Source organism: Dromiciops gliroides, chromosome 1, assembly GCF_019393635.1.
Source record: "Dromiciops gliroides isolate mDroGli1 chromosome 1, mDroGli1.pri, whole genome shotgun sequence".
Classification (NCBI taxonomy): Eukaryota; Metazoa; Chordata; class Mammalia; order Microbiotheria; family Microbiotheriidae; genus Dromiciops; species Dromiciops gliroides.
The window spans coordinates 538,177,008-538,193,845 of record NC_057861.1 but is presented as its reverse complement, the minus strand read 5'-3'; positions in this window follow the sequence as shown (position 1 = coordinate 538,193,845).

Below are 16,838 nucleotides of genomic sequence, written 5' to 3'. Positions count from 1 at the left end.
ATACTTTGCAGACTAAGTTTTAGATCTATTACATATGTGTGTTTACATACACATATACATTACTTAGACTTTTTCAGTCTACTTTATGTATATTGGTGTGCGCATAAGTCTAGACTTTGCAGGCTAAGTTTTAAATATATTATGCATGAGTCTATATATATTACATCACATGACATTACATAGATTTTTTTTTTGCAGGTTCTGCCCATACAGCCAAAAATCTACTCAAACTGCAAAGTGAGTGATCTGTTTTCCAGCTTTCAACACGGCCAGTGGACCATGCAAGTTCCTGAGGTTCACTCTGCACTTTTTATGCCACATCCCTCTTCCAAATGACTTGTAGGCAGCATGGGAAAAGCAAATAGTATGAGTTCCAAAGCTCATCAAGTAGTAAGTTGTAAGACACAGCAGCACACACTGTGTGAAATGAAGCTATTTGAAATCCTGGTACTTCACATTGGATTTGTGTTCCCTTTGTCCCAAAGTTATGTGAAAAAAGACAAGATCCTAAAGTAAGGGGGTTGGACTAGATCTCTGATGTCCCTTACAACTCCTATGGTAATAGTAATTTTAACACTTGAAGGTGATCTGATGTGATCTTCACAACAACCCTGAGAGGTAGGTGCTATTATCATTCTGTTTTACAGATGCAAAAACTGAGGCTGAAAGAGTTTAAGTGCCTTACCCAGACATCAAGGCTGTGCTAGAGACAGCTCCTACTAGCTCTACAATTGAGTGGTAAATATTCAGCATTTCCCCCCTGAAATTGGCAACTGCTACAAATCAGGGCTTGATGGATTGTTTTGTTTGATTTCTAGACTTTAAGAAGCGATTCCAGGCCTGGCATTCTGTGATTCCAGGATTCTATAATCCTAACTGAGATTAAAGGAGATAACACATACAAAATGCTTTGCAAAATTAACAGTACCATATGAGTGCTAGCTATGATTATTTTTACCTAATTGACATGAATCAGAACTTGAGGGAGTTCATGGCCTTGAAAGTATTCTATGCCTTTTTCTACAGTATCTCTACTATAAACTCATCAAATAGGTAGCAATATTTTTGCTGTCTGGGAACAATCACCCTTTGGGGAGTGCATACTGGAGCCAGCTCATACCAGCTTATGAGAGCCAACTGTTACATTTTCCGTGTCAATCAATTTGGGGTAGTTAGATAGGCCAATACATGGAGCACTGCACCTAGAGTCAGGGAGAACTGGGTTCATATGTGACCTCAGACATTTATTTATTAGCTGTGTGACCCCTGACAAATTACTTCTGTTTGCCTCAGTTTTCTCATCTGTTAAATAAGGATAATAATAGCACCTACCTTCCAGGGTTGCTGTGAGGATGAAATGAGATAATAATTATGAAGCACCTATGAGTTTTGATTATTAATAATAAACATTTATTGGGGGCAGCTAGGTGGTGCAATGAATAAAGCACTGGTCCTGGATTCAGGGGAACCTGAGTTCAAATCAGGCCTCAGACACTTGACACTAGCTGTGTGACCCTGGGCAAGTCACTTAACCCTCATTGCCCTGCTAATAATAACAACAACAACAACAACAACAAACATTTATTATCTACTATGTGCCAGGCACTGAGCTGAGCACTGGAGATCCTAAAAAAGGCAAAGACATTCCTTGCTGCAGGACCATGTCCTGCAAGTCAAATACTCTCCCAGAGCCTCATCCATCCCCTCTGGAAAATGGGGATAATAATATAAGGTCTATCAAAGGACTTATCTCACTCCCTACAAATAGCTTTGTTCTATGATGACCAGTCACACCCAAATGAGCCATTAGACTCCATGCATTCATTCCACGGCCACTTATTAAGAGTCTACTTTGAGCAAAAACACTGGGTAGGCATTAAGTAGAAGCAAGGATCCTGAGACAGGAAGTCACAAAGCAAAACAACAGAAAAAATAGTTCCCATCCTCAAGGAGCCTACACTCTATCAACAGGAAACAACATATATGCATAGCGTAATTATATACAAGATAGAAACAAAATAAATATAAGTAAATACAAAATAGAAACAAAGTAAATACAAAATAGAACGAAGTAAATACTTGGGGGAGGGAGATGGGTTAGCAGCAAGGGACCAGGAAAGGCATCATATAGGAGGTGGTCTGAGTTTTGAAGGAAAATAGGTGAAGGTGAGGAAGGCGTGCATTTTAGCACGCACAGGTAGCCTGGGAAAAGACATGAAGATGGGAGACAGAAGGCTGTATGTGAGGACCCACAGGAAGGACAGTTTGGCTAGAGCAGAGTATGTGAAGGGGAGTAAAGTAAACTAAGACAGGAAAGGTAGGTTGGAGGCAACTTTGCAAAGGACTCACGAAGCCATGCCTGTCACGGCCTGTGCTAGATAGAGCTCAAAACCCCTAGTAAAGACTCCTAAAAGCAAATAGCAGTTCTCCCTTCTCAGTAGGAAGTGAGGTGGCTAACACTCAACAGGAGGCTGGAGAGAAAATGTCTTGGGTGGGTGGGAGGGGGTTCTAGATGACCCCTAAGGTTGTTCCTTCCAAACCTAAAATTCTCCCTATGTTTTTTCTCATTAAAAAAAATGGAGTATTTCAGAGAGATGAGTGGCTAAGTTCCAAGGGTCTTCCCCTTGGCTCCCAGCTGGCTGTGTAATCAACAGGGCAGGTTCAGTGCACAAGGCCTGGGGCAAATCCCTACATGTCCCCGACTCCACTCTCTGTCTGAGCTTGCTGGTGCAGGGTTTTTCTCTGGAAGGACATTGAACGATTACTCACTTTCTGGCAGGGGCTTCTGAAAATCGGCACCTTCTTCATCCACTCAGCAAAAGGCCCATAAAATGTTTGCCAGGATGACAGGAGATCAACAATCTGCCTGGAAACAGGCAATATCTATTCAGTCTTGGGTTGGATCCTTGGGGAAAGACAATGGCAAGTAAGAGATGTCTGCCGGATGCAGGAAGGCCCTGGCCTTAAGATTGACTCAGTGAGGGTTCCCGGGGTTGCTGATTATGGTGTTGTCCGTGTTTGCTTTAGGAAATCACGTCCCTGCCTTTATTGAGGTAGGGGTGTGTGTGTGTGTGTGTGTGTGTGTGTGTGTGTGTGTGTGTATATGTATGTAAGAGAGAGAGAGAGAGAGATTGAGAGTGTGTGTGTGTGTGTGTGTGTATGTATGTAAGAGAGAGAGAGAGAGATCGAGAGAGTGTGTGTGTGTGTGTACGTATGTAAGAGAGAGAGAGAGATTGAGAGAGTGTGTGTGTGTGTGTGTATGTATGTGAGAGAGTGAGAGATTGAGAGAGAGAGAGAGTGTGTGTGTGTGTGTGTGAAAGAGACAAACAGAGAGACACAGAGAGATAGAGAGTGTGCATGTATGTGCACACACACACACACACACACACACACGAGCACGTTTGTGAACTGGGAGCTGGAGGTTGGTAGGAGAGGTGCCCTCTCTTGCCTTGGTGCCTTTGCTCATGCCATTGCCTGGCCCTATGTGAGGAAGGGACTGTTTCTTCTTGCTTACCCATTTCTGTTGATGCACTTGGCTTCCTCCAAGTCCCACCCATGGGAAAGTAGAGGGAGTGATGGATCTGGAGTCGAAAGAAGCCTGAGTTCTGGTGCTCCATCAGATGAGTAGGAGCTGGGTGGCCACAGGCAAGTCACTCTTGAGTTTTCAGTTTCTTTATTTGGAAAATGAGGGACTTGGCTATGACGACCTCTAAGACCCCTTCTAGCTCTGAAAGTTATGATCCCACAACCTATGATCATGCTCATATAAATGACACCTCCTTCATGAAGCCCTCTCTGACTCCCCCTGCCCTCCCCCACCCTGCCCGGCCCTATCTTTAGGTGCAAATGACCATTTCTTTTCTCAGATTTTTCACAATACATTTACTGGAACTCTTTATGTTAATCTTATTCTCTCTTGCATCATAGTTATTTGTGCATTTGTCCTTCCATCCATCTTAAATGGTAACTTCTTACAGACCAGGGCCTATGATTGAGATGGATGGATGGATGGATGGATAGATTATATACACACACACACACACACACACACACACACACACACACATACACACATATGCACACACCTATACATGCATACACCTCTCTCTCCCTCTCTCACTGTGTATATATACATATATATATGTATGTATGTGCATTTGTTCAATTTCTTTATTTTCATGTCCCCAGTGCTTAGAACAAAGACTTCTATATCTTAAGGTCCCTAATACTTAACAAATTGACATGAATTGCCCTTTGTGAATAAAACTTATGTGTCTGGAGCATCTGGAGTGTGTGGACACTGGGTAGAGGGGGAAAATGAAAGAGGAAGGTAGTTGCTAGACAGCAATACCTGGAATAGTAGCAGAGGCAGGGAAAGAGAGATGGGTTTGGTGCCTTGAGTTAGGGTACAGGGATTGGAGAAGTTTTAGTAAAGTGGGGCTAAAGGCAAGTTCCCTGGACCAACTCCAACTTATCAGTCAATCATCAAGCCTTTATTAAGTACTTAACCTTTCCAGGTACTGTGTTGGGATACAAAGAAAAAGCAAAAACAGCCCCGGTCCTCAAAGAACTTACATTTTAATAAATGCAATAAGAGAAATTAGTGTCCTGGGAGCTGACTGCAAGTCATAGATGAGAAGATCCTAGATTTAGGGCTGGAAAGTGCCTTTGAGGCCACTTAGTTCAATCCCCTCATTTTACAGATGAGGAAACTGAGGCCCAAGAGGGTTAAGTGACTTGTACAAGGTCATATAGCTAATAAGTACAAGAATCAGGATTTGAACCCAGGTGCTCTGATTCTTTCCATTGTATCATATTAGATTATGAGCTAAATCCTGGTATGAGATGGGGAAAAAGACAATTCACCCACTAATAGTTCTTATTCTCCTGTGATGAGATGTGTAAGCCTTTCTTCCTTTAAATCCAGTGGTTTTTCTCCTAGGTGTAACAGAATATGGTTTGTCTTCCTTTCCTGTTCCCAATGGGCATAATCAAGTCAGAACATTGGCTCCTGGAGCCTGGCTTTCTGAAAAAAAAGGTTGAATATCAGTTTTGGAGCTCAGTCATAAGGTGAACACTTGGAAAGAATGGGGATTGTGGGTTTGGATTTGGAAGGGACTTTAGAGGTCATTTAATACAATTCCCTCATTTTACAAGAAATAAGTCTAAGGCCCAAGGTCAGACAGGTACTACATTGGAAAGCCAGAATTTGTACTTCGTCCTTCTGATACCAAATCCGCCAGCCATGGTGTATTTTGTGGTGTCAATTGTCGCATACTGACTCCACGACCCTTTACCTGGGATGTGTTGGTAAGTGTTTAACAATTTGCTTTCTAGGGAGGAAAATGTATACAGAACATCCTTTTAATTGTATTATGCATTATTAATATTTTCCTCATTATTTTCATAAGTATGTTGTTGTTGTTCAGTTGTTTTTCAGTCATGTCCAACTCTTCATGACCCAATTTAGGGTTTTCTTGGCAAAGTTACAGAAGTGGTTTGCCATTTCCTTCTTCAGCTCAATTAACAGATGAGGAAACTGAGGCAAACAGGGATAAGTGATTTGCCCATGTTCACCCAGCTAGTGTCTGAGGCCAGATCTGAACCCAGTAAGATGAGTCTCCCTGACTCCAGGCCCTGCACTCTATCCTCTGTGCCACCTAACTGCCCCTTTATGAGTCTAGAAATGAATGAAAAAATAAAGTCCTAATTTGGAGCATTTCCCAATTTCTGATGCATTACTGCTCACAATGAAAATTTAACAATTGGCTTCCAGGAACTGGAAGTCAGCTCCAGCATACCCCTGCTTCCAAAGCTCATCACACTTTATTTCTCTTTTGTCCATGTTATCATGGCTTCTCAATGGCTGACTGAACCACTGGAGGTCATGGGATTGAGAACCGCTGGCAGTTTGAAATTTTAAGTTGAAAACATTTAAGTTAAAAACAAAATAAAACATTATTTGTCTCAGGGCTCTGGGAAATTATCTTTCATATATCATTTTTGTTCACTGTAGAATATAGAATTTTAGAACTGGAAGGACTAAACCTCATTTTGCAGATGAAAAAGCTGAGCCCAAGAGAGGGCAAGTGACCTTCCCAAGGTCACAAAACTAATTAATGGCAGAGTTGAGATAGGAACCCAAGCCTCTAGAAAGCTCGAATTGCGTAGTTTCCACTCCACAATGCTGTCCCTTCTATGATAATCTTGTTTATCAGGATGAATCATTTTAATTCTGTTTGTTTTATTAGCGAGCATACTCCAGTCCCTGGGAACTATGAAGAGCAAACCACTATGCATTTCCTGTGTAATGTGTGATAGCATCATTGCAGGGATGACAGGACCTCTTGACCAGGCTTTCTTAACCTTTTTTGATGTCGTGGATCCCTCTGTCAGTCTGGGGAGGCTGATGGGCCCCTTCCCAGATGGATGTTTTGAATGCTTCAAATTAAATATAGAGGTTGCAAGGCTTGTTGTAAAAATCGATCATTTTTATTATTTAAAAAAATAAATGGGGGCAGCTAGGTGGCACAGTAGATAGAGTGCTGGCCTTGGAGTCAGAAGGACCTGAGTTCAAATCCAGCCTCAGACACTTGACAACGTATTAGCTGTGTAACCCTGGGCAAGTCACTTAACCCCAACTACCTCACCAAAAACAAACAAAACAAAACAAAACAAAAAATGACATCCTTCTCACCTGTCCCCTCCCCCAAATAAAATACATAGGATTATGGAGGAAACTTATTATATTGAAATAAAATTGTATTTTTCCCATCCTATTTCATAGACTTCTGTGAAACCTATTCACAGATGCCAGGCTAAGAATACTCATTCTAGACTATGTCTGATGGTGTTTCCACAGGGGGAGATATCACCAGGAACTTAATGGATGCACCAACAGAGAAGAGAAAGAGCTAGGCCTGCTTCTGGCTACAACTTTTTCTTAGTGTTGGTTGTCCACTGAACTATAGCTCTTCAGCAGCACCAAAACCCCTGAGAAACAAAACAAAACAAAACAAAACAGAACAGAACCTCCTTCCTGCAGCCCAGCTTCTCATGTGTGGGCAGCCTCCTTGTACATCAATAAATCACTAGCAGCTAGGGGGGAGACCCTGTTCCCTACTGCTTCCTGAAATTAAAAATGACCTGCTCACCTCTGATAATGACTGTCATATATTAACTGGGTTCCTCCCAGCCTCTGTTCCAACCCAGCTCCTTTCATCAGGGGGTCTGGGAGAAAACTTGGGCTGTGGAAGCTGTTTATTTAGAATTTTCTGTGGCTTTCTTTCTCCCTTAGGGACCAAGTCACAGCTTCTGGAAGTGAGGAAAGAAAGGACATCACATAAACAGCTCCTCTTACCCTCTCTTTCACTCCCTCCTTCTCTCTCTCTCTCTCTCTCTCTCTCTCTCTCTCTCTCTCTCTCTCTCTCTGTGTCTCTGTCTCTGTCTCTCTGTCTCTGTCTCTTCTCACTGTGTGTCTCCTACCTCCTCCTCCTCCTCCTCCTCCTCCTCCTCCTCCTCTCCTTCTTCTCCTTCTCCTTCTCCTTCTCCTTCTCCTTCTTCTTCTCCTTCTTCTTCTTCTTCTTCTTCTTCTTCTTCTTCTTCTTCTTCTTCTTCTTCTTCTTCTTCTTCTTCTTCTTCTTCTTCTTCTTTTTCTTCCTCCTCTTCCTCTTCTTCTTCTCCCCCACTCTGTGTCTTTGTCTCTCCCTCTCTCTTCCAGTCTCTCTTTTCTCCTCCTTCTCCCCACCACTCCCTCTCCTTCTCTGACTCTCTCTCTCTCTCTGTCCACCCCTTCTTACTTTCTCTGTTTCTCTCTCATCAATTTCCTTGCCTTACTTGTGGAATCCTTAGGTCCACCATCACATCATCCCCTTTAAACTTAACATAAGTTAATTGATCACCCAGGTATTCATCCTGTGTCTGCTTGTATGCAAACAACCAGGCAAGGTTCCTTATTTGCACAACCCTTCCAACCCCCAGTGATCAGCAACAAGTACTAGGTAACATGGAGAAACAGATAATTTTGAGGTTCCTGACTCTTCTGCAGAACTTAGCCCATGATAGCCACATGGCACACAATCAATAAATACCAAATAGATTGGTTTATTCTCTCATTCAGCATCCTCAGGGCTCTCTTTCTGACAGATAGGCCTCAGGGTCCTCAATTCCCTTCACTTCCTGGAATGCAATTTTCCTACTTCCCTATCTCCCAATCTCATGCTCCCTGGGGCCTCCAACCTCCCTCCCTAATGCATGGAGCAAAAACGATGAGATCAGAGATCGTGGGATCTTTCTAATATAGCCTTTGTGTGCTCCCTGGCAAGTAGTATGTAGCAAGAGCACTATTTTCTAAAGCTACCGGGGGCCAAGGAAGGGGAGGAGAGTCATCCTTTTTCCAGGGCTTGAGACAGATTTGATCTTATCTATTGAAACCAGAAGGCTTTGAGACCAGCCCTCCAGTAGATATGGAGTTTCAGACCAAAAGGGTCCCAGAGAAAAATTTCTGACTGAGCAAACATTTCATGGTAACTGGCAATGGGTACATTAGTCTCCTTGGGCATGGGCAGGATTACATAGCTAGTAGAGAAAAATGAGCCTTCCTATCTTAAAGCCCTTTTTGATTTCAAAGCTGATTGCCACCTGGCATACTGCTTACTGAGGCATTCAGGAAGTCACTTGAGAAAGCCGGTTGTTAAATTCAGTGTGAGTTTTTCTACCTTTGATATCAGCAAACACTACAGATTAGGACTTGATTTATTGTTTGGTTGATTATCTAGACTTAAGAGAGTGATGGAGAAAATGTTAACAATGCATATTAAACTTATAAGTGTGTGCATTTTTTTTTTTAAAGAGAGGCGGTTGTTAAATATTTGCCAGCACATCTCTGAATTTACCAGCAACTTCCCTGCCAAAAGTTTGCACTTTGAACCCTCTGGTTAGGATTTTAACCTCTTGGCATACCACCTTACTCTCACCACCACCACATATATTCACACATAACACATACACATGTCCCATTAGCAATCCTACCAGCAGAAGTAACTGCCCCTCAAGAAAATGTACGGAGTTATCCCCTTTCCAAACAGTTGCCAAAGTGATAGGGAAGCAATGTGGAACAGTAGAAAGTATGTTGGCTTCAGATCCGGAGGACCCAGGTTTGAATTTCGGCTCTAGAGTCTATTTCCTGTATGAATTTGAACAAATTTAACCTCCCTGAGCCTTAGTTTCCTTATCTGTAAAATAAAGGGGTGGGGGGTTGGGGGGGACTAAACAAAATGCCCTCTGAGGTTTTTTCTTTTTTTATTGTTAGTTTTCAACATTTCTTTTTATAAGATGGGGGGGGTATGGGGCATGGCAATAAGGGTTGTAACTTGCCCAGGGTCACACAGCTAGTAAGTGTCAAGTGTCTAAGGTCAGATTTGAACTCAGGTCTCCTGTATCCAGGGCTGGTCCTTTATCCACTGTGCCACCTAGCTACCCCGCTAAGATTTTTTATTTTTTATTTTTTAGCGGGACAATGAGGGTTAAGTGACTTGCCCAGGGTCATACAGCTACTAAGTGTCAGGTGTCTGCGGCTGGATTTGAACTCAGGTCCTCCTGAATTCAGGGCTGGTGCTTTATCCATTGCGCCACCTAGCTACCCCCGCTAAGATTTTTAATTCCAAATTTTTCTCCCTCCCTTCCTCCCTTCCTTCCCCTCTCCCTAAAACATAAAGCAATTGGATATAGATTATATATGTACAATCATATTAAATATATTTCTGCATTAGTCATGTTGTGAATGAAGAATCAGAACAAAAGGGAAAAACCTCAAAAAATTAAAAAATTAAAAACCAGAAACAGTATGGTTCAATCTGCATTCAGATTCCACAATTCTTTTTTCTGGATATGCAGAGTATTTTCCATCATGAGTCCTTTGGAATTGTCTTGAATCTTTGTACTGCTGAGAAGAGCTAAGTCTATCACAGTTGATCATTGCACAATGTTGCTATTACTGTGTACAATGTTCTCCTGGTTCTGCTCACTTCACTCAGCATCAGTCCATCTAAGTCTTTCCAGGTTTGTCTGAAATCTGCCTGATCATCATTTCATATAGCACAATAGTATTCCATTATATTCATATACCACAATTTATTCAGCCATTCCCAAATTGATGGGCACTCCCTCGATTTCCAATTCTTTGCCACCACAAAGAGAGCTGCTATAAATATTTTTTTACATGTGGGTCCTTTTCCCTTTTTTATGATCTCTTTGGGATATAGACTTAGTAGTGGTATTACTGGGTCAAAGGGTAGGCACAGCCCCATAGCCCTTTGGGCATAGTTCCAAATTGCCCTCCAAAATGACTGGATCAGTTCACAACTCCACCAACAATGCATTAGTGTTCCAATTTTTCCACAGTTTCTCCAACATTCATTATTTTCCCTTTTTTTTTTTTTTTGGTCATATTAGCCAATCTGCTAGGTGTAAGGTGGTACCTATCTGAGGCTCTTTTTAGTTCTTTATGACCTAAAACACAGATTTGACCACGCCACACTCTATACTCAACGTGCCCCAGTGCCTCCCTTGACTGCAGACCAGTCAACAATCATCCATTAAATGCTTACTATGTGTTAGCCACTGTGCTTGGGATACAAAGAAAGGCATGAACACATTCATTGCCCTCTAGGAGATCCCATTCCAGTGGGGGAGACAACACATAAATAGCCATGTACATATAAAATTAAGTAAATGGAAAGTAGTCTCAGAGGGGAGGTGCTAGCATTTGAGCTGCCCTGAAGGAAGCTAGGGAAGTTAGGAGTCAGAGTTAAGGAGGAAAAACTTTCCAGTCATATTAGATATCCAGAAGTGGGAGATGGGGTTTTGAAGGACATGGGACCCCTAGGATACACTGTAAACTCTTCTGTTGGTCATTTAAAGTCCTCACAACCCATCTCCAGTCAACCTTTCCAGGTGTCTCACACATTGACCCCTTCATGCCTTCTTCAATCCAGACAATCTGTCTTTCTTGCTTATCCTGACACATGACATTGCAGCCTCCACTTCCAAATCTCTACACAGATTGTCCCTCATTCCTAGAATCAACTTCCTCTTCTCTCCCTGTTCTTAGAATTCTTAACTTCCTTCAAAGTTCCCCTCAGGCACCACCTCTTGGATATAGCTTTCCTGACTCCCCAGGGTTGATACAAATCCTTTAAAATGGCCTTGTACAGAGGAAGTAATAAAAAGAAGTAGGGAGGAAGAGGAATAGCACTTCTAGACCTCAAAGTATAACATAAAACAGCAGTCATCAAAACTATCTGGTATTGGTTAAGAAGGACAGCTTGGGGGGAGCAGCTAGGTGGTGCAGTGGATAAAGCACTGGCCCTGGATTCAGGAGGACCTGAGTTCAAATCTGACCTCAGACACTTGACACTTACTAGCTGTGTGACCCTGGGCAAGTCACTTAACCCCTATTGCCCTGCCAAAAACAGAAAAACAAAAACAAAACAAAAAGAAGGACAGCTAGGGGAGCAGCTAGGTGATGCAGTGCATAAAGCACTGGCCCTGGATTCAGGAGGACCTGAGTTCAAATCTGGCCTCTGATACTTGACATTGTACTAGCTGTGTGACCCTGGGTAAATCACTTAACCCTCATTGCCCCTCCCCCCCGAAAAAAATGTGGCACAGTGGATAGAGTATAGGATCTGGAGTCAGGAAGACTCCTCTTTCTGCTTTCAAATCTGGCCTCAGACACTTACTAGCTATGTGACCCTGGGCAAGTCACTTAACCCTGTTTGTCTCAGTTTCCTCATCTATAAAATGAGCTGGAGAAGGAAATTGCAAATCACTTTAGTATCTTTGCCAAGAAAACACCAAATCGGGTCACAGAGTCAAACATGACTGAAAATGACTGAAAGATAATAACAATGGTTAAAAAATAGAGAGATAGATAATGGAATAGAGTAGACAAAGGAGAAGTAGAATCAACAGAACTCAGTAACCCAGCATTTGATAAATTATGTAGGAAAAAAACGCTCCTTATTTATTTTAAAAAAACTGCTAGGAAAACTAGAAAGAAGTCTGACAGAAATGAGACTTAGAATAACACTTTACACCATATTCTACAATACATTCTAAATGAAATATTAATATTAAAGATCACACTCAATAATTAGAAGATAAATAGATCATATACTTCTCTTTTTAGTTTTTGTTTTGTTTTGTTTTTTGGCGAGGCAATTGGGGTTAAGTGACTTGCCCAGAGTCACACAGCTAGTAAGTGTTAAGTGTCTGAGGCCGGATTTGAACTCAGGTCCTCCTGACTCCAGGGCCGGTGCTCTATCCACTGCGCCACCTAGCTGCCCCTCATATACTTCTCACAGCTATGTGTAAGCAATGCATTCTTTTTTTTTTTTTTTTTTAGTGAGGCAATTGGGGTTAAGTGACTTTCCCAGGGTCACACAGCTAGTAAGTGTCAAGTGTCTGAGGTCGGATTTGAACTCATCCACTGTGCCATCTAGCTGTGCCAAGCAATGCATTCTTAACCAAATGAGAAACTATTACAGAAGATAAAATAGGTAACTTTGACTATTTGAAACTGAAAAGCTTCTGCACAGACAAAATTGATGCCCTTAGGAAAGTGATTAAATGGAAAAAAATCTTTGCATAAATTTTTTTCTGATAAAAGTTTGATATCCAAGATATATAAACTATCCCTGTTTGTATAATAGCTATCCCTCATTAGATAAGTGGTCAAAAGATATGAACAGTTTTCAAAAGAAGAAATGCAAAGTACTCACAATTACATAAAAAATGCTCTAGATCACCAATAATAAGAAAAAATGCAAATCAAAACAACCCTGAGGTTTCACCTCACACCTTGAAAATTAGTAAAGGTGACAAAAAGTTAATAATAAATGATGGAGGGGTTATGGAACAATAGACACCTTAATACATTGTTGGTGAAGTTGTATGACCATTTTTGAAAGCAACTTGGAATCATACAAATAAAGTGGCTACAATGTCCACACCCTTTGAACCAGAGACTTCATTACTGGACTTATATCCCAAGAAAGCCATCAATAAGGACAAAGGGCTCATAAGCTCCAAAATATTTATAGCGGTATTTTTTGTGCTAGCTAATTTTTAGAAACAAAGTGGATGACCATCAATTGGGAAATGACTGAACAAAATTGTGGGACATGAATTCAGTGGAATATTATGGTGCTGTAAGAAATTATATGTGCAATGAATACAAAGAATCATAGAAAGATTTATAAGAACTGATAGAGTGAAGTAAGCAGAACCAAGAAAACAATATACACAGTAACTGCAACAATGTAAATGGAAAAAAATAACATAAAAAAAAATCAAAAGTAAACATAATGAAAGTACAAAGATGAACTAGGGATCAAATTAAGAAACAAGAGAGGATGTTCCTAACCCACCTCTTCATAGAGGTGGGAAGTCCACAGGTGTTACACATTGAACATGTCTTTGTACTTTTTCAAAATATCAGAGGCAGAATTTGAACCCAAATCTTTCTGGTTCCAAGACTAATGTGGTATTCACTACACTATGCTGTATCCCTCTTATTGAATTCTATTTTGTTATTGATAACTGCTCAGGTCACTATAAAGGGCAAGTAGAGATGATTAGTCCAAATTCTTCAGAGCTAAGTGGTGCAGTGATAGAGTCAGAAAGACCTTAATTCAAATCCAGCCTCAGACACTTACTAGCTGTGTGACCCTGGGTAAGACACTTCACCTCTGTCGCCCTCAGTGTCCTCCACTATAAAATGGAGAAAATGCGATTGTTGGGAGGATCAAATGAGGTAACATTTGAATATAGTAGGCACTTAATAAATGCTTGTTCCCCTACTTCCTATAGTGGAATATGAAGACTAATAAAAAAAGAAAAAATCAATTCCATTGGTTGGTAGGAAAGATCTGGTTTTAGCTGTCCTGAATGAAAGCATATCTGCTTTCCTAAGAGAATAGAAAAGATGACTTAGGGAGAAACCATAGAGACAAATGGCTTCATTCCAACCCCATTGAAGCATCTGGTTCTGGCTCTGCCACAGACTTACAGTTCCAAGGTTCCCTCCTAAGAATGGTCTAGCCCTAGGGGCAATGGTGGTTGGTGGTTGGTGAGGGAACCTGCAATTTTCTTGGTAGGAGAGAGGAAGCAACAAAGTGAGGCAGCCTGAATGAAAATCTAGTTCTGTCTGGTTTCAAATCTGCTCAGCTATGTTTCTTTTTAAAATTGTGAATAGAATTTTATTTTCCAAAATATATGTAAAAACAAAATTTTAACATCAATTTTTAAAAAACTTTGTGTTCCAACTTCTCTTCCCCCCTCCATTCCCACCCCCACCCACAAGAAAAGAAAGAGCACTAGACTGAAAGTCTGGTGACCCAATGCTTGCATAGTGCCTGGCATGTAGTAGACACTTAATAAGTGTTGATTGAGGGCACCTTGGGCAAATCACTTCATTTCTGGAGATTTCAGTTATGTTATTTGATCAACGTCTACAGTCCTTTCTTAGCTAGATAGAAGAAGAATGGTGTAGGAGATTGTAGTAGAACCAAGTCAGGAGATCTGAGTTCAAATCCTACCTCAGACACTTATCTAAGTGTGTTACCCTGAGTAAATCATTTAACCTCTTCCTACCTCGGTTTTCTCATTTGTACAATGGAGCTAATCATACTTAATAGTACCTTGTAGGGTTGTTGCAAACAAAAGATTTTATATCCTTTATGTTATGTTATGTGTTATGATGTTAATAATAATTCAGTTCCATCCATCTGAGTAGGAGAAAATATTTCAAAGTGCCCCTCCCAACTTTGGCCCCACACATTCCCCTCATTCAGGCCATGTATTCTCTCCATCCCTTTTCCTTTATTCCTCTTCTCCTCTACTCTTTTCTCAGGTTTAGAGATGGAGTAAGAAGTTAGAAATCTCAGTCCTTTGTGTCCTAACTCATTTGCTTGGCATCATGATAATTTGTCCAACATGCTTTGAGGAGTTTGCCCAAACCTATCGAAGATGAGGCATTTAAGGTGTCTGATTTAGCCTTGGATGCAGAACAGAGCATTGACAATAGGGCTTTGGATATTTCTATAGAATCTTTGTAAGAAGAATCCCTAGGTTTGTTGTTGTTGTTATTCAATTGTTTCAGTCATGTCTGACTCTTTGTGATTCCTATTTGAGGTTTTCTTGGCAAAGATAATGGAACAGTTTATCATTATCTTCAGTAGTTCATTTTACAGATAAGGAAATGGAGATAAACAGGGTTAAGTGACTTACTCAGGGTCACAGAACTAGTAAGGATTTGAACTCATGATGATGTGTTCCTGACTCTAGTTCAGTACTCTATCCACTGCACTACCTAGCTGCCTAGAAGTTTGCTAGTTCAACTGTTTAACCAAAGCAGGATTCCTTTCTGGGGTAGCCCTAAAAGATGGCTCATATGACCTCTATCTAGAGTGCTCTATCTAGCATTCGATTGCTCACAAAACAGTTCATTACAATGTTGGACAGTACAATTAAAAAGTTATTACAAAGTAGAATTTAGAAAGAATGAAAGATTTAGATTCACACGTCCAAAGTTCAAATCTCACCTTGCCAGTTTTGCAGCTAGGAAAATATAGTGGATAGGACTCTTGACCTCAAGTTAAGAAAACCTGAATTCAAATCCAGCCTCGAACATTTACCAGCTGTGTTGCTCTGGACAAACAACTGAACCTCTGGCTGCCTCAGATTCCTCATCTATAAAATGGGGATAATAATAGCTCCTACCTTCTAGAGTCATGGTGAGGATAAAATGAGATAATATTCATAAGGGACAGCTAGGTGGCACAGTAGATAAAGCATCAGCCTAGGATTCAGGAGGACCTGAGTTCAAATCCAGACTCAGCCATTGATATTTACTAGCTGTGTGACCCCTGGACAAGTTACTTAACCGACATTGCCCTGCCCAAAAAATAAATAAACAAACAAACAGATAAATGAATGAATGGATAAAAAAATAAATAGATAAATAAATGAGTAAATAAATTAATTAATTAAAATCTGTTAGGGGCAGCTAGGTGGTACAGTGGATAAAGTACTGGCCCTGGATTCAGGAGGAAGTTCAAATCCAGTCTCAGATACTTGACACTTACTGGCTGTGTGACCCTGGGTAAGTCACTTAACCCTCATTGTCCTGCAAAAAAAAAAATATTAACAAAGCAATGTTTGAACCTTAAAATGCTATATAAATATGAGCTATTGTTATTATCAGTACTGGTATTATGTGTGAGGAGCCTTGGCCAAGTCATACAACTGCTTCTGGGTCTTCTAATCTCAATTGCAAAATGAGTAGGTTGGACCCAATGATCTCTAGGGTCTCCTTTGGCTTTTTGCATATGCCTCTACATTTAGCCAAAATCTGTTTCCCTGGCACCTTCTCCCCACCAATTTCTGTAAAAGGATAGTTATCACTTCTGCACTGTTATATTACTGGTCAGCATAAGAAAGCAAATGGGAATTTGGGGAGAGTCTTGTGGAAGCCACAGACAACAACCCCAATTTTCCAATAAGGTCCTGTAAACACCCCATAAAGGAAAAGTTCAGACTTTTTCTTTGGTAAGAAGGAAGGGCCAACAAGCTTTATGTAGATTTTTCCAGTTCGCAGAGGTTCTTCGCCTCTAACCCCTGCAATAAGGAAGGGGTAGCTGTATAAACCCAATCTACTTACTCTGTAGCATAAGGGAAAACACATTCTCCTTGAAATTGGGTTTGACTCCCGAGTTTGCCACTTAGTAAGTAGGTATGTGGGACAGCTAGGTGGCGCAGTGGATAGAGCACCAGCC